The following is a 22,633-nucleotide window of genomic DNA, read 5'->3' on the forward strand; positions in this document are numbered from 1 at the left end:
TTCTGATATCAAGAAGTTAAATTAATAATAATACAACCAAAATGATTAAACAATATGTGAATAAAAATGCACATAAATGTCTGGTCTGGGTAGCAGAATAAAATAAGGATAAAGGCATTTTAAGAAGGTGCACAATGTGGTACCCTATACTCGTGTTCATTGACCCCAACTGGTTTTGTTCACTTGAAGGAAAATTGTTTGGGAAAGCCTCATAAAAATGAACATACATAAGGAGAGAATCAAATACAGGAAATATATCAAGCCAAATGCTTCAGTTTCATTAAATAAAGAAGAATGAAAGCAGTTGTTTAAAACTTGAAGAAAAGGGCTGTGTACTTTATTTTCTAATTGGAGGAATCTATGAATAAATTAGGCAATCACTTGACATAATTGATTTAGATCATGTGAATTCACATGCCCTGCAAGAGAGGGTAAATTAGATCAAATCATTTGTGGCTCCTCCCCATCTTCTGTTCATCGCTGACATTCTTTCTTCCTTTGTATTCCTCCATATTTCCATTTCCTTTTTGGGGTTTTACTTTTCTTAATCTAAAGAAGCATATATTTTTATGTATATTACTTCTAATTTATAAGGATTTTTTCCTTTACATGGTAGAATTAGAGTTGACAATATTCTGTACTAAAAAAATTTGTGTTTCTTATTTATAATGAATCCCATTTTCGTTTTCTATAAATCTGTTTGCACAAGAAGAACATAGTCTGTGCATAAACCTAGTGCCATGGGAATTATACTCAAAACATGCTTGAACTGCTTGCTTTTACCTGAAGCAACATGAAATTGAATTACATTAGTATAGAGCAATTTGGTTGCATGTCAGCTGTGGCAAATAGCACGTAAGCTGAATAGAGATTTTGTTCACCTTGGGTCACACAGTGTTAGTTGTCTTGACAAATATCCCAAAGTGAAACCAAAAAAAAAAAAAATTGTTTTTGAATCAAAGAATACAATTGACTCAAAATAAATTGAAAATATTCTAAATGGTTTAAATGCATGGTGCTGACTTACCTACTATAGCTTCAAACTTTATGCAAATTTTTATCCACAAAGCAATTTTTATATTTAGATTTAATCAAAGAATTTAATAATGCAAGTGAAATCTATTTACTACAACCTCTTATACTAAGGCAACCAAGGAACGTTAAAAGGCACTGTGTTCACATAACCCAATTTGTGCAGTGTCCAGCATAACTGCCTGATGTTGATGTATATGTGAGTTAACTCTTAATTGGTGAAATTAACTAACCTTTTAGATACCTAAGGCTGCATTCCTTTAAAAAATAGTACTTGACCTAAAGGGCTTATCCATGACCCAAGCCATAATTTAGAAATGTTGTTATATTAAAAACATGGTCATGAAGTCATTAAGGCAAGAATTTCTAAGGACAGCTCAGTATAATTGTTCATTCTACTGGGAAAACAGATCCCCTTGGAATATGCTCCATCATTAATAGATTAAGAATATTATATCCACAAAGGTAGTCAATAATCTTAAATTATTACTCATCATGTCATTACTAGATACTTTTCCAAGTATGTTTCCAGAAGGTGCACTTTGAAATAAAATATGAATACAGGTTGAGTATCCCTACTCCCCAAATCCTAAATGCTCTAAAATCCAAAGATTTTGAGTTCCAGCATGATGCCACAAGGGAATAATTCCATGCCTGACCTCATATGATTCGTCACAGTAAAAATGCAGTTGGACTAAAAATACTATGTAAAAGTACATAAAATTACTTTCCTGCTATATGTACTAGGTACGTACAACACACGAATTTTGTGTGGAGACATGAGTCCCATCCCCAAGATATCTCATTATATGCATGCAAATTACCTAAAATTTGAAAAAAAAAAAAACCATGAAATCTGAAATGCTGTGGTCTTAAATATATGGGATAAGGAATACTCAACCTATATGTAAGAAAAATACTTAGGCTTATTTGAATGAAAAGAGAAAAAAATTTAAGTTGGAGAAGAGATATCTTGTGGATAATGTATGTAAAACTAAGAAATGATCCTAAGGGTTCACTTTGTGTTACATTAGTCTTTTCTAAATCTAGAGGCATCCTGAGAAGTTAATGAACTTGAAAACTCTAACATTTTTTAAATAGGGATTGAGATGCTGTTTTAATAATCACTTCCGATTGTCCATGGGTTCTTTGTTGTTCAAGAGAATCAAGGAATAATTATGAAGTCCCTTGTCAGGGACTGGCATCCTTAATACATGAAGAGCTCAAAAATTTTGGGAAAATAGGTATTTCTATATGAAATTGAAAAAATATATGACAATTCACAAAGGAAGAAAACTTGAGTCAACAAATAAATACAATATATGCCAGAACTCACAAGTAATTAAGAAAATTGAGATATTATATTGGCAAATGCTGAAATATACATGACCCAGTATCACAGTGCATGTTTATTGGGTATTTATGTCAATGCTATTTTACTGTCAGGCCATATGGTAATTGTATAAGGCATCTGAAAATCATTTTTTCCAGTAATTCTGTTTCTAGGACCCATTCTAGGAAAAGAAAAGTCCAAGATTTTAGTTAAGTATAAGAATTTTTCACTTCAGTTCACTAAAGTGAATTTAATTTTCTTGTGATTAAAGTATTAGTGAAATCATAGGATTTTGATCTAGATATAATATACCATGATGCATATAATCTTCAGTCTGTTTAATGAAATACAAAATGTTAGTGATAAAACATCAATTGATAAAAGTAGTCTATATAATTATATTAGTGCACAGGTGTATACATGTATATGTACATACATATAAATAATGAACAGAAATTTGGAAAAATGACAAAATTGGTTTTCTCCTAGTGGAATTTGTGTGGATTATTTTGTAATGTATATACTTTTTTATTTCAAACTTTTAACACATATTTTAAATATGTTACATTTATAATTAGATTGAAATGAATTAGTATAAAAATAATTTTTAAATTGAAAAAAATTTTTTCCATAGTAGTAAGAAATTAAGATATTTGACTCTGAGAAGGAGGAAAGGGGTGGGATATGTGGACTAGCTTTATATCATTGAGAACCTGGAAAGGGAAGATAAAACTTTTTAATCTTTCTTCATATATTTCTAGACGATTCAATTGTTTCAGACTGGTTAAAATAATATTATCTAGGCTAGGAGCACATTCCACTGCAATGCACGGTGTCTGAATGAGGCCAGTTCACTGGCTTACTAGAACCATCAGGGACTTGCTTCGTTCCTTCTCTTCTTGCACTCTGCCATTCTTGACTTTCTGGCTTTTGTCCTCACATTCTTCACTTCAGAGTATCCAGATGGCTGCCATCAACAATTGTATCCATGTTCCAAGCTAAATAAATAAATAATAAGGTAGCAGTATGCAAAAGGATTTGCCAACATTCTTCCCTTAATTAGGAAACTCAGTATTGGCTAAGAAGAGCTGCCTAGCACCCCAGAAAATCCCTTACTCATCTTATTGGCCAGTACTCTCACATTTCATATACCATCTAATTAGGGCAAATGGGTTTATGGGTGGCACTGGGTCTATCAACCAACAGTGTCTGCCATAGCTACCAAGTAAGTTTGTGATCTTCTGGTCACTGCATATATACATACATGTGTATCGGGCAGGATTTCTGAGTTCCTTTAGGGCTGAATCCTTGGAAACTGTTTTCCCAAACCTATTTTAGGGAGCTGTAGAAGCACTGGGAAAGTGGTACAAGGGCAATGTCCTGATTCTCTATCCATAGTCAAAGTCAACTTTGTCCAAAGATACTTAGGTGGGGCAGAGGATAAGAAGTCAGAGTTGCTTGGGAGCAGGGAACCCAATGAAAGAATAAGATGTATGAAGGAGACACCCAGGTGGAACAAGAGCAAATTGTTACTTCTCTTTCCTACTGTCTCTAACGCCATGGTTTGAAACTTTATTTTTGTAGTGCTGGGGATTACACCCAAGGCCTTGTGCATGGTAGACAGTGCTTTATCACTGAGCACAGCCCCAGCCCTAAACTCCTGAATTGTTATTTTTTTTTCTTTTGAAGTGACAAGGATCATTTTCTTTTTAATTAGTCACTATAGGCACAGATCCTAGAGCCTATGAACTTTCCAAAAATGTACTAAGTATGAGATTTAAGCAAAACCACCAGCTAATGCATAACATGAAACCTCAAATTTGAAATCTATAAAATGTTTATTCCTGGAATGAGCTTCATACCAATTTCATTAATTATTGCACTTAGAATTTACTAGTAAATATTATATTTGCAAATAGTTGGTATTTGCAGATTTAAAAATAAAGATTATGTTAAAACACAACCTACAATTAACTTATAACCAGATAATTTTAAATAAATTTTTAAAAATTAAATCTCAACCTTTTGCAGCAAAATTTTATTTAGGAGTTGGGACAGAGAGGAAGGAAATAACCACAGCCCATTGATTTTATTTTTTTTCCTTTTCTTGGTCAGTAGCCTCTGAAATCTCCAAAGAAATCCCTGCTCTGAAGAAAAAAGATTTAAAAATTGCTGCCTGTGAAGTCACTTTAGATTCTGGATCTAGCTAGCATTGTCTATTTTTTGTATTAATGTTTTCTATTAGCTCAACCTTGTTCAAGTTGCTTAATATACCTCAATGCCTTCCAAACAGATAGATAGTAGATATTTAGTATGTATGTGTAACCGCCTATTCTGCAAAAAGGAGTCTGATTTAAGTGAGCTCATCTAATAGATTGGTATAAAATACTGGATGAGTTCACTAGAGTGTGTGCAGAATTTTGTGCATCCCATTTAAGTGGATGGTTGTGTGCTCTGAGTTGGAGAGACAGCACATAAACCCCCAAAGTTAATAACCTCTAATAAACAATGAGTCTGGATGACAACTTTTCACAATCTATTACACACTAGTAGCCCTGGTTTTGCACAGTTTGCATATTAAACAGATGATAGTAGATTCTGGGCAGAAATATAGACAGCATTATATACTTCAATGCATGCCAGAAGAGAAATCTTTTGATAGCACTTATTGTAGCCAAGAACAGAAGCAGCTATACAATCCCCAGCCAGAAACCAGGTGCCAAAATTAATTCATGCAAGAATAAAATGGGCTGGCATCTTACTGTAAAGTCCGTAAGCTCTGGGGGAAAATGTGCACAAAAATCCTGGGTAGCTCAAGTTACAGGGTCTTGGGGGTTATAGTTCATGCTGAGCTGGCCAGTTCAAGGAACACATTGAGTGATCAAAGAGCATATTTTCACCCAGCCAGCCACCTCACAAACACATGCAAAAGTGCCATGGAGAGAGCAGGGATCATTTTCAGTAAGGTAAGCCCTGCACATGATTTGGATACAGCAGACTTACTTGTCAGATTTGTAGGAGACGCAGCTTGGTAGGTTAGCTAATAATGTTGGATGACAGAATCAGGATTCAAAAAGATCTCAACAGGGAGAACTGGTGAGCTGCAATTCAGAAGATTACATTTAATAGGGATAAATGTAAATTCCCATATTTGGATTTATAAAAGGAAGCAACTGCCTCCTGTCTTATTCCCATCCAATTTATTTTCCACACTGCAGCTTGGGTGATCTTTTTAAAACACAAATCAATTCATGTCACATCCCTGCTAAAAATCCCTTAACAGCATCCCATTGCCCTGAGGATGAAGACAAAACTCATTAATGTGGTTTTCAAGACCCTCCGTGGCTGGCCCCTTGCTTTCTCCTCCACCTGTTCTCCCACCAGCCCCCCTGTCATGCTGAACATTCCAGCCATATGGAAGATTTAGAGGTTTTCATATGGGACCTGCTTTGGGGCTTTCATGTTTCCTCTGTCCAAAACACATCTTCACCCTTTGGTTTTGTCCCTTAATTACATATTTTGAGGTTCTCTGCTCAAATTTTCAACTTAATAGATGTCCATGGAGTATTATGTCCCAGGCTCTATTCTAGGCTCTGTGGATCAAAGAGTGAACAAACAAAGCCCACATTCACATGAAGCTGGTGTTCTAGTGGAATGATGTCTGGTGGTGAACACTTTGAAGACAAATGGAGCAAGATGAGATGATAGTGATGGAGTGTTGGTGTTGGAAGGCCCTACATCACGTAGAGGGTGCACAGAGGACCTCCAATGAGGTGGAGTTTAAGGAGAGATGATTAAAGGGGCACCATAACTGTGTGGCTGTCTGGGAGAATGGCACTGCAGTCAGAAGGTAGAGCATGTTTCAAAGCCCTGAAGAGGTGCATACATAACACTTTTGAGAACCAAGGTCAAGTCCAAAGTGAGTCAAGTAGACTGAGCAAGAGGAAGAATTCAGAAGAATGAAGCTGGAGAGACTGCCAGCATGCGGCTTGGGCAGGGCTCAGAAGTCATGATAAACCTTCGGGTTGTCTTCTAGATGTGGTTGGAAGATAGAGAGGCTTCTAGCCAAGAACCATCACAAAAAATTATTTTGTTGCTGTTTTAAAAGGATTACAGTAGCTGTTATGTGGAAGATAGACTAAAGACCTAGTGCAGAATCCCCAAGATCAGTCAGAGGTTATAACATCTGTCAAAGTAAAAGCTGGAGGGACCTTTGAATGTGTAGGTTGCTAACACTTATCACATCCTTGTGATTACTTGTGGGAAACCCTGCCTGTTCAGGGCTCAGGGCCGCCTTGATAACTTTCCCAATCTCAGTGCCCAGCATTGTGGCTGCCGTACCACAGACTCTGCAGAGATATATGACAGGCAAAGAAGACCTGGCTTAATAGCCATTAATATAAAAAGGACCTCAGGGTTTGAGCTGACTGTGCACAGAGCAAAGAATATGAGTAGCAGCAGACCAATTTGGCTGCCAAGAAAGCTAGTGCTGTCTTAGGCTGCATTAAAAAGCCTGGGATGGAGAGTAAGAGGTGGGCTTAAGTCTGAGGCCACTCTCTGCTATCTCCCAACTATTGACCTGACCCTGACATCATTTGCCTTCTGCCTTCTTTCTAATAAGGAAACCTTTTTTTTTTTTTTTTCCGGTACTGGGACTTGAACCCAAAGTTGCTTTACCATCAAGCTATATCCCCAGTCTTTTTATTTTTTTATTTTGAGGAAGGGTCTTTTTTAAGTTGCTGAGGGTCTTGCTAAGTAGCTGAGGATGGCCTCAAATTTTCAATCCTCCTGCCTCAGCTTCCCAAGTCTCGAATTACAGACATGCACCACTGCTCCCTGCTAATAATGAAATCTGTCAATCACAGGTCACATCCTGGATTTATCTATGGTTCTTTCTGTTGTTTTATTCCCATGTTCACATAATACATTCTCTGTAATGTTAAATATCTCTTTTCCTCCCTCTTTAAGGGTCGTGACACCATATGAATAATAGACCAGGCCTTTTCTAGTAACAAGTTACAAAATTCACAAGGATAAAACAACTTTAGGACATAATTTGGTCTGAGAATATACTCTAGTAGGGAGTCTTAAGTTGTAGAAATATCGAGTTCTTGAATCCAAAGTCATTAGCCAAACCTTACCTCTTGGCTCACATAGTAGATAGAAATTTTGCTTTGAAGCTAGAAATGATTCAGATCCCAACTATTCCATTTGCAAAGTTTATGATGTAAACTTAGCCTCAGTTCTCTCCAATGAAAAATGAAGATAATAATGCCCACCTCAGAATTTTTCTAAGTGAGATAATATGTTGAAATGCTTATCATGATTTTTGGTTCATGATAATTTGGTAATAAATTTTGGTTTCCTTTCTCTTTAATCTCTGTTTTAAAAAGTCACCAGGTAATACAGAAATGCACATTTTAAATAGTGAAGTTAGAGGTGTACTTTTAATTGTTTAATAGTGAATAGTGTTGATTTGTTGTTTGACTTAAAGGTAACCTGTACCGTTTTTTCAATGGTTTAATCAATATTAATTTCTTGCTAAGGATAGAAATGTTTCTCAAGTATCTAGGAACCATGGCAGTTTCTATTTTTTGAGTAGTATAAAGAATGTAACTATGGTCATTCCCAGGAGTGCAGAGAAAGAAGTTTCCTAGAAGGGATTTCAAACAAATAGTCTTTTGCCTATCATATATGGATTTTAAAAACTAATCTTTAAGGATCTTTGTAAACTACCTGATAATTGTATAAAGATAATAAAATGGGGCTGGGGTTGTTGCTCAGCGGTAGAGTGTTTGCCTCATATGTATAAGGCACAGGGTTCAATCCTCAGCATCACATAAAAATAAATAAATAAATATAAAGGTATTGTGCCCATCTACAACTAAAAATATTTTCTAAAAGATAATAAAATGTTCTTTGCATACATTGAGGTTGCCCACAAATCACCATAATACAGAGTAGAAATTAGTGCTATATACTTGGGAGGCAAAGCTGAAGTGTTCTGGGTTGGGAGTGGGAAAAGAGATGGAAAAATATAGTAGGAAGAGTAGGTCCCAGCAGGGAGCTAGACCTGGAAGGTGTAATATTTATATGTTTAAAGTCTGAGGACATTCCAGCAGAGAATAAAAACAAATAAGAAGCCAGGAATTATTTTATACAACTTTGGTTAAAAGGCTCATATCTTGAATACAAAGGTAAGGAAACTATATTATTCTCTAGGCAGTGGAATGCTGGTGATGATTTTCAGTAGGCAAGGAAATTGATGCTGTGATGTTTAGCATGGTTAATGCGGCAGTAGTAAATAAGATGCATGGTAGAGGCAGGAGATGGAGGTTGGCCAAAAGCAAGTTGGAAGTTATTGCAAAGGTTCAGCCATGCCATGGTGAGAGCTATGGGTTCAGTTGTGAGGATTCTTGGAAGGAAGACTTGAGAGCTGGCCACCTGCTCATGAAGTAGTCACATGTGATGTGAGGACCAGGAAGTAGACCTGGGTCTAAATGTGGTTTCCTTTCAGTCCACCAGCACCACAGTGCTACCTTGTGGTCCTCTAATAAAAATAAACAAGTAAGCAAAGTTGCCTATTCTCAACATTGCTCTCATAATACCTTTAATGTAGGAAAGAAGTGGTGCATGATGAGGCCTCCAAAGAGTATTGTCCTCGGTCATGGATCCCATTTGTAGTTGTGTTCTCTCCATTACACTTTGGATGATAGTTGCTCAAGTGATCTTAAGATCATTGGTTCTGTGATTTATGATGCTGTAGTAACAAGGACAATGCTGTTTTAGTATCTCGACTATATTAACTATTTTTAAACACATAACATAGAAATTAAATAGTATCATTTAGTGAGACTTGCTGTAAAACTCACACCACTGGGAGTTTTTTGTTGTTGTTATTTATTTATTTATTCTGATTTGTTATCTAGGATAGCAGAATGCATTTCACTTTATAGTACACATAGAGCACAATTTTTCATGTCTGATTGTACACAAAGTAGAATTATACTATTTGTGTCTTCATACATGTTCTTAGGGTAATAATGTCCATCTCATTCTACCGTCTTTCCTACCCTTATACCCCTTCCCTTCTCCTCCCTCCCCTTTGCCCTATCTAAAGTTTCCTCCTATGTTCCCATTATGAAGCAGCATCCTCCTATCAGAGAAAACATTCGGCATTTTTTTTTTTGTGATTGGCTTACTTCACTTAGCATTATATTCTCCAATCCCATCCATTTACCTTCAAATGCCATAATTTTATTCTCTTTTAATGCTGAGTAATATTTCATTGTGCATATAGCCTCAAAAAAGAAAAGAAAAGAAAGAAATACCTGGGAATCAACTTAACAATAGAGGTAAAAGACCTCTACAATGAAAATAACAGAACACTAAAGAAAGAAATTGAAGAGGACCTTAGAAGATGGAAAGATCTCCCATGTTCTTGGATAGGCAGAATTAATATTGTCAAAATGACCATAAAATCAAAAGCACTATACAGATTTAATGCAATCCCAATCAAAATCCCAATCATGTTCCTCATAGAAATAGAAAAAGTAGTCATGAAATTCATCTGGAAAAATAAGAGACCCAGAATATCTAAAGCAATCTTCAGCAAGAGGAGTGAAGCAGGTGGTATCACTGTACCAGACCTTAAATATACTACAGAGCAACAGTAACAAAACCAGCATTGTATTGGGACCAAAACAGACTTGTAGACCAATGGTACAGAATAGAGGACACAGAGACAAACCCACATAAATACGGTTATTTCATAGTAGACAAAGGTGCCAAAAACACACCACTGTTTTTGAGAGTTGGGTTGAAAGGAAGCTGATGGTACAGGAAAAGCCAGTGGTTAGAGTGTACAGAGTATGAGGGCAGGGGCACTGCCTAGGAAGAGAAGTCTATGTTTATGGTCTACCTTAAATATTACAAAGAGCATTGATCAGACTATGCATGTGAGAAAGTCACCAAGGCTAGCCTGAAAGATTCAGGGAAACAGTCTTTAAAGCTCACACAGGACCAGAAACATGTCTGTTCCCATACAAAGACTGAAAAACATCCCATAATCCACAGGATAGTAGAGTATTCATAAGGGGGTTGCCTCTACAGTAAGTCCTCTATAGTAGGGCATAATCAGCCTATATCAAGTACTGCTGTAGTCCTGCCTTACAATTGTAAAAGCAAAACCAAAATGATCAACTTTTTCTAAGCAATGCCACTATATTCCAAAAGTATTTTTTTTAATTATAAAAATATCAAGCATGCCAGACACTCTGGTGCACAACTGTGATTCCAGCTACTCAGGAGGGAAAGGCAGGAGGATCATGAGTTTAAAGCCAATCTGGGTAACAGAGTGAGACCCTGTCTCAAAATAAAACTTATAAAGCATTGGGTAGGTAGCTCAGTGATAGAGTGCATAGTACATATGAAGCAATCACCAGTTCACCGAGTTCAATTACCAGTAACACACACACACACACACACACACACACACACACAAACACACACAAATCAAGCATGGGCAAGGTAAAATTTACAATATATGGCATCCAATGAAAGATTAATATGCATGTAAAGAACTACAGACATATGTTTCATAGGAAAAAAAATCAGCAATTACAACCAGAACTGACAAAAATGTTACAATCAACAGAAGCAGACAAGGCCATTTAAAAATTATTATAATTGTATTTCTTATATTCAAAATTCTGGAGAAAAATTGAACTCATTAAATATAGAACTCAAAACTTGAACTCATTATATATATATATATATATATATATATATATATATATATGTATACATACACACACACACACACACACACACACATATATATATATATATATATATATATATATATATATATATCTCCAATTCTAACTTCCAGAAATTCACAGTTCTATGTCTGAGATGTAAAAAACATTGAATGTGATTAACGGATTAGCTAATGCAGGAAGCAAGACAGATGAATGTAAAGATATGGCAATAGATCTCTAAACTCCAAAATAGAAAGAAAAAAGACACACCAAAGTAGTAATAAACCATGGGCGACTTCAGGTGACCTATGGTATGTGAAATTGAGTTTGAGAGAAAAGGGGAAATAGAAAAAAAAAACACATGAAGAAATATTAGCCAATTTTTTTCCAAATTTTATGAAACTTAAAGAATATCAACCTTTAAACAAAACAAATGAAGAAAACTACATCAAACCGCATCATAATCAAATTGCTCAAAATAAGACCAAAGAGAAAAATCTTAAATATAGTTAGAGATGCGTTATATACAGAGAAACAAAAACAACCACCAACTTCTCATAGGGAAAAATACATGTGTAAAAATACCAACAGTGGACTAATGTCACTGAAGTACTGAAAGAAAAATGCTAGAATTTTTCCAACAATATCTTTCAAAAATAAGGGCAAAATGAAGATTTCCAGCATACGAGAGCCAAAAGCACTTTTCATCAAGAGTTGTACTATAAGAAATGCTCAATGAAAACTTTCGGAAGAAGGAAAACAATTTCCAAATAAAAGTATGGATCTTCATACACTAAGGCCACCAAAAATTATAAGTACTTATAAGTACTTGCATGAATATATTTTTCAAAAAATTATGATTTATTATATTTAAGGGTAAGTGATTTGTGTAAATAAAAATAATGGCAATGTAGTATGGGGTAGGTAACATGTAGAAATATAAGTAAATGCAGAAGTAGCACAGATGCTGAGCAGGCAGACATGAAAGCACATAGTTTTAAGGTCCTTGTACTTGAAGCATTGTGTAATTTCATGGTGTAAGGAACAAGCTGGTGCGTTAAAAATGTATGTGGTAACCCCTTAAGAAACACTACCACAGCACAACAGGGTTGTACCTAATGAGCCAACCAAAGGAAAATGGAATAATCATAAATGCTCAAAATAATCTTGAAAATAAAGTGATATTCAATAATATGAAGACATTCTCAAAAGAAGAAAGAGTGGAGGAAAGGTTAAAAAAAAGAACAAATGAGGAAAATAGGATGTAAAAAGCAGGATGGTACCTTTGAACTCAACCATATCAATTGTCACATTAAATGCAAATGTTAAACCTCAGTTAAGACAGAAATGCTCATATTGGACAAAAGAAAGTCACAATTCTATGGTGCCTATAAGTATCCTGCTTTAAGCAAGCACAGTAGCACATGCCTGCAATCTCTGTTACTTGGGTGGTTGAGGCTGGAGGATTGCAAATTGGAGCCCTGCCTTGCACTTCTGGGTTTAATACTTAGCACTAGACAAAAAAGAAAATAGAAACTTCCTTTACATAGAAACATAAAAGTAACTTAAAAGTAAAAGGAAGTTTAAAAATAAAACTATAACCTGCTAACATTCATAAAAAATGCTGGAATGGCTATATTGATATTAGATAAAGTAGATTTCAGAAACATATTACCAGAAATAGTCATCTCCTAAGGGGGTCAGATCATCAAGACAATGTAGTAATGAGACAAAAACAAGGGCTGGGGTGGTAGCTCAGTGGCAGAGCACTTGCCTAGAATGGGTTCAATCCTCAGCACCACATAAAAAAAAATGAATAAAGGTATGCTGTCCATCTACAACTATAAAAAAATTTAAAAAGCCATAGAACAACAGGAGAAAAAGACAAAGTTATGGTTGGAGTTTTCAGCAGCCTTTCTCAGTAAGTGTTGGAATAATCAGATCCAAAAGAAACAACAAAAACAAAAGACTTTAACAGCATTACCAATCACATTCAACAGGACAAACCATATTTTGGGCTATAAAATAAATCTCAAAAGATTTTGAAAAGATTCAAGTTATACTCTGTATATTATGTTGCTACAGTGAAGTTAGAATTCAATAACCAAAAGAACTCAGAAAGATCCAGAATTATTTGGAAAACAAAGAATACTTTTTTCAATAACACAGAGATCAAGGAAGAACAGAGAAATTAGAGTGTGTTTGAACTGATCAAAAATTGAAACACTGCATACAAAAATCTATGGAATAAAGAATAAGTTGTGGGGTACCACTAAGAGGGTAATGATAGCACTGAACTATATTGGAGAAGGAAGAAAGTTCTCAAAGGACCTCACTTTTCACTTTAAGAAAATAGAGTAAATTCAACCCAAACTATGCATAAGAAAAATAATAAAAATCAGAGCAATAATTAATGAGCTGGAAATATTTGCGAAAATCATTGAAATGAAAGGCTAGTGTTTTGATAAGGTCTATGAAAATAATAACCTATTAACTGCATTGATCAGTACAAAATAAGACATAAACATTGTTAGAATTGAAAGAATTCACTACATATTTTACAAATATCAAAAGTAAAGTTAGAAAGATGTATTGGACAGAGCTGGGGTTGTAGCTCAGTGGTAGAACACTTCCCTAGCATGTGTGAGGCACTGGGTTTAATCTTTAGCACCACATAAAATAAATAAAATAAAGGTATTGTGTTCTACAACCAAAAAAAAAAAAGTGTAATGGGTGAATTTCTTGAAAAATTCAAACTATCAAATATATGTAAGAAGAAATAGTCTGCCTAGCCCTGTAGCTGTTAAAAAATTAAATTGTAGTTAAATACTTTCTCACAAATGAAATTCCAGGTCCAGATAGATTTTCTGATGAAGCTTAAATGTTTGATGGGAAGAAAAACAATTCTACAGAAATTCTTCCAACTAAATAAAGAGGGAGAAATACTTTCCCAACTCATTTATTGAAGCCAGCATTATCCTGATACCAAAGGCAAAAAAGAAAAATCATAAGCTGATGTCCTTAATAAATGGGTACAAAATGCATTTTTAAAATTTTGTGCCAGGTTCAGTGAGTGGTGCATTCCTGTAATCCCAGCAGCTCACAGGCTGAAGTAGGAGGATCACAAGTTCAAATCCAGCCTTAGCAACTTAGCAAGGCTCAATCACCTTTTTCTACTTCTTCTTTGCCAGGAATTTGCAGATTGTGCCACAAGAATTTTACATTTACACACATGTATGTTATGCCATTCCTATATATATGTGCATATATATGAAACCATTCCTAAGCACTTATTAGTAGAAAGGGCTGAGGATATGGCTCAGTGGTTAAGTGCCTCTGGGTTCAATCTCTGGTACAAAAAAAAAAAAATGCAAACCAAACCCAACAGTGTATTAAAAAGATACTTTATCATGATTAAGCAGGGATTATCCCAGGAATGCAGTGTAACATTTAAAATTAGTTAATGTAAGTCATTTTTCTCCCTAAAACAGAAAAACCATATGACTATATGAGCACATCAGTGGACTCAGAAATAAGTATTTGAAAAAATCCAATGTCATCTAATCTAATACAAAACTCAAAATGTATTATTTGGAGTCAAATCTGTGGCATAATTATACAGAAAAGCAAGAGGAGTATAAAGTACAACATTCAAGATTGTGCTTATCTCTGAGCAGAGAGAGAAAGGAGAGGCATTGGGTTGGAACATGCTTGGAGCTTCAGAGGTAAAATCGCACATCCTTTACAAAGTATGATTGATGCCCAGCATTTGTTTTATTATTGTCATTTTTATCTTACACATCTGCTGTAACTATTTTTTTAGTTCTTCAATATTTAATAAAAGCAAATTTTAAAGCTAGTGGGGTTTTAGATATATACATATATATGTATATATATATATATATATATATATATATATATATATATATATATATATATCAGATAGCAAGAAAGACAATTACTTGTTTTGTTTACAATGTTGGAAACTCTTGCCTAGTGAAAAGAGAAGTTTTTCTAGCAAGTATTCAAGTTTTTTTTTTTTTTTTTTTTTTAGAAATGTAATGGGATATTGTCTATAAACAGGACACTGCTCTTTTCAAGTGTCATATCATGTGAAAAACAAGTGTGCCTAATGCCAACAGTTCAGACAATACATGGGAACTGATACCCCAGTGATCAGTCACACATACGATGTTTTGGTCTTTATTTAGGCCTGTGCCAGAATCAGACTCAATCACCTTTTCCTACTCCTTCTTTGCCAGGAATTTGCAGATTGTGCCACAAGAATTTTACATTTACACACATTTGTGTTATGCCATTTCTATATATATATATATATGTGCATATATATGAAACCATTCCTGCATTAACTAGTTTAGAATGCTTGGCTCCATGTACATATCCAGATTTCTGCTCTTCCTTTATTCTCACACATGTTGCATTCATTCATTAAGAAGAACTATCAGGTACCAGATGTGATTCTTGGATAAAATGGAAAAAATAAGACATATGCCCTGCTGAAAGTGTTGGTGGTTTAGTGCGTAACAGACCCATAAGCAAATAAGTAGGATATTTAAAAATTATTTTGATCCCTAAACTCAGCCTGGAGACCTGGAGAGGATGACATTTTATGTGATCATAAAGCATGTTTGCCAAGCAGGGGAGTGGACGAATTTTCATTACAGTTAAAAGAAATAGCAGTACTATTTGTATATCATATTAGCACATGAAGTTGCATAGCCTATTCAAAAGCACACTACTTTTGATGTGCTGGAGTGCAAAGAAAGGGCGTGGCAAAATGGTGAGATGCAAAAGACAATCTATTTTCAACTATTACTGAGTTCCATGATGAGTAGTCCCATCCTTTGGGCTATTATTTGCATTTTACAAATGTGATCAGTTAGTCTGTAATTAGTTCACACTTACATGTAGGTAGCATCAGAATCCTGCTCCCTTTAAGCTGGAGATTGAGCTCTTCCACCCTTTCTGTGCCCCTTACTCCATTCCCATAACTAAAGATGTTCCAGGCACTAAAAGTTGTCTTTGCTTCTCACAGATCTATTGACCTAAGTTCTCACCTAAATCCTCTTTTATTTTTATGACCTCCATGCACATCTAGCTCTCCACTCTTCCTAAAGCATATTCTTTTTTCTTCTTTCAAATATTTCACACATTTTATTGCATCACCCCTATTATTTGTTTGTATTATTTCATTAGACCACAGGATTGGATGCCTGGTTACTTTGAGGAAAACAAAATTTATTGAATGAATTCAAAACAAATGAAATGATGAATTTATGAAAGAAAGATTTGGTTTTTCTAATATCCTTTAAGGAGCTAAAAACAGGACTAAAGAATATATAAGAGGTAGTTGATTTTTCTCAACTTCTGATTGAAGGTTTCCTAAAGTTTAAGAAAAGAGAATTTTGAAGATACCACTGAAAAGTCGTGAACATACAGACAGTTGGATAATGTTGAAGGGCATGGGCCCCTCATTTTTTTATTCTGTGTCATCATGCAAAAGACTTAGAAATATACTCTGAAACTGCAAGAAAATTTCTACTTAGCTTATTGCCTAAGCAGCCGCATATCTGGAATGGTGATCAGTGCTTTGGGGGAAGCTTGCTAAAAGAGCTATGAGATAAATGTTTACATCATTATCTTGTATCAATTTCCTAACTCCTTTTTTTTTTTTTTAATCAAAAGCCTCGATTTGTTTTGGTTCTGTGTGTAGGGCTGGGAGGTAGGGAAGAGAGAGATTCAAAAGATGGAAGAATTTTTTAACACATAAAAATTCACAGTGCTAAAAACTCAAAAAGTCCCCCTCAGCAGAAGGTGTACACCAGATAGTCATTGACATAAGAGAACACTATAAATTAAGGCAGTAGTAGTTCATGGTTGCTAAGAAGGGAACTTAATTTACAACTAGAAACAGGTTTGCATTCCTTAGAAATTCTGGAAATCAATCAATGGCACAGAAATTGATCTGCTAAAGGAGAGGAAAATTGATTCTTAATATTGGCAAGTACATCAGTTTTAGGTTCAGAAGGAACAAGTCTTGGAAGCAAATTTATTAACCATTAAGGAATTACTTGATATTTAATGTAGCAAACTATCCAAAGAGAAGTGTTTATGGCCTCATTAGAAGAAATATTTTTATTGTGGCAAACATCAGCTTCAAAATTGCAGTCTTTATTATATCAATGATATGAAAATCAAAAATTAAGTGAAATAAAGCTGTCTATGTAAAAAACATGCATTATATCAGATTTTAGAGTGCTGCTTTGCCTCAGAGTATCTTAATATAAAATAGTGGGAATCTGAACACATTTGCATATTCCCCATTCACGACACAGTGTTGGCATTCTCAAAAAGAATAACTGTAGCTGATGGCAATTTTTATTTGAAGAGATTTGTGCATGTTAGCAATATACCATATTCTGTCACTATAAGAAGAGCATATGGGGCCCATTAACTCACCAAATCTGCCACTGTTCTGCAAATTTTTATTAAGCAAGTGCAGTCCCCTAATAGTCACTTATGTTATAGAATGCGTGTCAAATGCTATCAATAAGCAAGGGGATTGTTTTCCCATGGTGAGAAGCATTTGAAGTGTATAAGGAGGCTTGACAAAAGAATAAAACACTTTAAGTGATCACTATATTAATATAAAGGCATCCTACTGGGAAGCCAAGGCATGTAAGTATTACATGCACTTCAATGTTTGCCACTAACAAGTTCGCAAAGTGCCATCTTGTTCACCGACTTTTTTCCTCATGTTTTCTTTCTCTTAATGCTAACAATGAGCCTTGTCGAAATAAAACAAAATATATACATATATACTCTGTTGATGATTTTTTTAAAGGTGCTATAGGTAGGTGGTTGGGCAGTTCTAATTAGCTTCAAACACTTAGAACCAGAAGAATTAGAACCCAGGCTATCAGGTTGCTATGTTTCCCAGGTGCGTCTCCTGAATCAGAGGGCACACCAGGAAATTAACAAATGCCCGAGCCACAGGGTGCTGTCTTTATTAATCACCTTGTAGTAACTGAATCAAATGGGGTGTATTGATCTGGTGTTGAATGTGAAGAAACAGAAGTTTAGTACAGAAATCCTATCATCTAGGGCTGGGGTTGTAGCTTGGTGGTAGAGCTCACCTAGCATGTGTGAAGTGCTGGGTTCAATCCTCAGCACTACATAAAACTAAATAAATAAAAATAAAGGTATTTTTAAAAAGAAATCCCATCATCTAAATAAATATAGAGACACCTCAAAAGGGGTGATTTCATGGTGCCCTGTAAGTGTTTAATAATGGTTATAATGAAAACAATCCTAATAAAAATGCTTATGAATGCTGTATGAATCAGCATTTCACTGATATCTCTTCAATTACAGTAATATTCCTTTAAGGTAATCAAGAGCAAGTAGTACTGGTTTTGGGGTAAGACTGATGGACTCAAAGGAAATGTAATAAGTTCTAGTAACAAGGGGAGGAGTGAGGGAGAATGAATATGAGAAAAAAAGAGGGAAGGGAGGGAAGGAGAAAAATTTGTCATCAGAATCAGAATTAAATTTCAAGCTCCTTCTCCATCAACAACCCATTACTTGATGCTTAGGGTACTTTCCTCTTTGGGAATGGAAGCCCTTTCCCCCACCAGGCCCACTTATTTTTCAATTTCTTGTAAAGATGTCCTTTATTTAAAATAACCCACTGCCACTCCAGTCACTGAGATCTCTGCACAGTGCAACTACTACCCTTAAGTGCCAACCCCGAGAGAGAACTTTAATAGTAGCTCTAAGGTGATATGGGTTATAAAGGAAGTTGGGTATTAATTATAACACTTGCCACTTAAAAAAAAAAAAACAACTTGGTGGTGTGTGTAATTTTACCTCATTTTCTCATTTGCTACTGTTATTTAAATTGCTTCCCAGAACTAAGCATGTGTATAAAAGATGATTGTTCTAAATTTAACCTTTTAAATAAAATGTAGTCTGTTAATTAAGTCATTACAGTTCCCTCTCATTTCTATTATGTTTATTCACTTATCTTCTGTCCTAAAGACAGACATCTGTGTCAGTGAATATTTTGGAGAAAGACCCTCAATTTTTATGCCTATCACCCATTTGGATTTTCCACACTGTTTTTAAAAATAGTTTATTTTAGTGATCTAAAGAATTTCACATTGTCAATTAAAATAATGATAAGCATTCCTACTAGGAATAATAGACATTATTCAGCCCCAAAGTTAAGAAGTTCGTTGTAACATCTAGTGTTGCTGGGGATATTCAGTACTTACAGCAGCTAAGATTAAAAGGAAAAAAAGACAAAAACAATATCAAAAGCATTAATTTTATACAAACCCCTTTTTTCAGATTAACTATATGTAATAAGACCATGGGCTCTACAGCATTTTTCTTTGCCTTTCTGCCACCATAAGATGAATTGGCCAGGTAAACTTGGAGGTAGTACCTGCTGTGGGTGTTCACGAGATAACACCGAAATTTACCTAATGCATAATGTTATGGTTTGGAAGTGAGTTGTCCGCCCCCAAACTTTGTTAATGCAGGAATGTTGTGCTTAAATAATTGGATTATGGAAGCTGTAACCTAATCAGCCCATCCTAGTTCAAATGGCCTGGGTGGTAACTGCAGGCAGGAGCATGGCGAGAGGAGGTGGGTCACTGACTGGGGGCCTGCCCTGGAAGGGTGCATCTTCCCTGTAGCCCTCCCCCACACTTCTCTGCTTCCTGAACCTAGCATAAGGTGAACAGTTTTTCTCTGCTGGGGCTCTGCCCATGATATGGCGTTTCATCTTAGGCCCAGAGCAATGGAGTCAGCAGTCTATGGACTGAGGAACCTCTGAAACTTTGAGCCCCAATTAAGTCTCCCCTCCTCTAAGTGGTTTCGAGAGGTCTTTTGGCTGCAGCAATACAGAAAATGACTAAAACAGTATATTCTCAATTATTCACTCTCTATTTCTTTATGATCCTGAGCAGGTGAAATCTTGAACACCACCGCCCTCATCAGATTTACTCCCTTACCCCTCACACGGCTTCCATTAGCGAATGTTTTCATGTGTTGAGAATTGCACACCTGGCTCTCTATGCTGAGCACTTTTGCACAATTGTTTTTATTTGGTTCCCACAACTACTATATATTGTTTGTATCCTCATTCCTCACATGGGCAAACTGAGGTTAAAAGAGCTTAGTACCTTGCCTGGCAGTGCTGACACTCAACCCATATGCATCTCATTATCAGCTACCATGTTGTTCTGCCTTTCAATCTAGTTTCTCATTAGTGATGATAGTGGCTAATAGTTATTAAGTGCTATAGTGTGATCTTTCTAAATGCCTCACATATACTTAAACATTTCATCTTCACCACAAACCTATGGACTAAGCAACATTTTCCTCATGTTATGAACAATGAGACTGAGGCACAGAGAATTAAGATAATTTTAAAACACTTGTGAAAAAATACCATTAAGACTTTTACATTAACTGCCCCAAACTAGTGAGTTTCTATGCCAATATCTTAACTTAAAAATATGATTCCTCATCTATGAAATGGGAATAAACAATTTATATTTTTAATTTGATAAAATGATTGTTAACACTTGTTGATATTCATCATTACAAAAAGATTTCTATTAATAGCATATATTCAAATAAAAAAGCTGAGAGTTTTCTAGCAGATAGGTGTTTGTTTCCTTATGTTTAATTCATGCTGCTGATCATTGTTAAAATTTCTTAGAGAGAAACCTTTGTCTGATTGGTATCAATGTATAATGGTGTAGTTAACAGTACCATTTAATCTCTGTCTCCTCCACTCATGAGGTGTGTGTCAGTTTCTTTATCTGTAATATATGGATAAAAATACTTATCTTTCCAGTCATTGTGAGAGTTAAATTAATTAGTAGATATAAAGTACATAGGACAGAATCTATAAGTGTTCAACAAATATAGTTGCTAGTGTTATCTTTAATCTTTATTATCATTGATTTCCAATATTTTTCTCCTTATAATATGGGTTCCACTGGGTTTTTAAGCATGGGGAGGGAAGAATTTGGCTCACCATCAGCACCTCAAAAATACCTCTGACCTACTTCCCAAATGGAAATAAAACAAGAAGTCAGACATGAGTTTAAGCATTTAAGAACTAGATAATCATAGATACATGATTTTTCTAGAAATTAAAGAAGTAAAGGAAGGATAGGGAAAGGGGGAAGATTATATATGGTGTTTTAATCAGCTCTTTTGCTACTGTGACAAAATGCCTGACCAGAACAATTGTAGAGGACGAAAAGTTTTTTGGAGGGCTCATGGTTTTTAGAGGCCTCAGTCCATAGACAGTTGGCTCTATTCCTCAGGGCATGATGGAAGGGTGTGGCAGAAGGAAGTTGGCTCACATGATGAGAGGAAGTAGAGAGAAAGATTCCACTTGCCAGATACTGTATATATCCCAAAAGCATGTCCCCAAAGACCTACCCCCTCTAGCCACACCCTACCCACCTTCTGTTACCACTCAATCCCATCAGGGGATTAATTTACTAATTTTGGTTAAGGCTCTCATAACCCAATCATTCCTTCTCTAAACCCACTTGCATTGACAGACACATGAGCATTTGGGGGACACTTAATATCTAAACCATAACATATGGTGACTGGGTTAATTAAATATTATAAATAATATGGTGGATAGAAGAAAGGGACACATGTTACTCTGAGACCAGTCTAGTTAGGAAAAATGGAAGCTGTTCTCCTTGATAGCAAATTTCCCCTCACTTTTTTTTATCCACCTTTGCACACAAGAATTTTATAGACTAGCACTATAGTGGTGCATGGTGAACAAATAAACAGCTGTTGTCAAACATTGAAGTGGTAATCCATGCAAAGTTGCTAAATGATTAAGGACTTTGCCTCTATGTTTATGAGGAATATTATCTAGTGGTTTTTATATGATGTCTTTTTCTGATATTAGTACGTTTAATACTAGCTCTATGGGATAGGTTGGAAATGTTCCCTCCTTTAAACTTTTTAGTAGGACTTCTGTAGAGTCCGTATTGTTTCTTCCTTAAATGTTCAAAGAATTCAACAGTAAAGCCATTTCAGTCTAGATGGTTTGTGGTTGGTTGTTTTTTGGAAAAGTTTTACATACAAACTCATTTTTAAAATTAGTTATCAGGCTGTGCATACATTTATTTCTTCCTTTATAAGCTTTGGTAATCTAGACCTTTCAAAAGTTTATCCATTTCATCTGAGCTATGTTAATTGGGGATTAATTTTCCTCCTATTGAGGCAAAACCCATCTTCATATTCTGACACCCCTGAATTATGAAGTTTCCACTCTAGCCATTGGAAATAGGCACTGTTCCCTGTTCTACATGGACTATAGAAGCTGCTTCCTTTCCATTTGGGACAGATTCTTTGAGCTGTTGGGGTTCTTGTCTCATGCACAAGGGATCATCAGTATTCAACTAAATCCAGGAAGGAGTTCTCTGAAGAT

General features: G+C 35.4%; 1 protein-coding gene across 2 annotated transcripts in view; it reads left to right on the top strand.

Moving 5' to 3' along the window:
* The window catches only part of Pard3b (par-3 family cell polarity regulator beta), a 978,588-nt gene that overhangs the window by 606,200 nt on the left and 349,755 nt on the right, over positions 1 to 22,633 (top strand). The window lies entirely within an intron of this gene.

The sequence above is a fragment of the Ictidomys tridecemlineatus genome, chromosome 7 (assembly GCF_052094955.1).
Source record: "Ictidomys tridecemlineatus isolate mIctTri1 chromosome 7, mIctTri1.hap1, whole genome shotgun sequence".
Taxonomy (NCBI): domain Eukaryota; kingdom Metazoa; phylum Chordata; class Mammalia; order Rodentia; family Sciuridae; genus Ictidomys; species Ictidomys tridecemlineatus.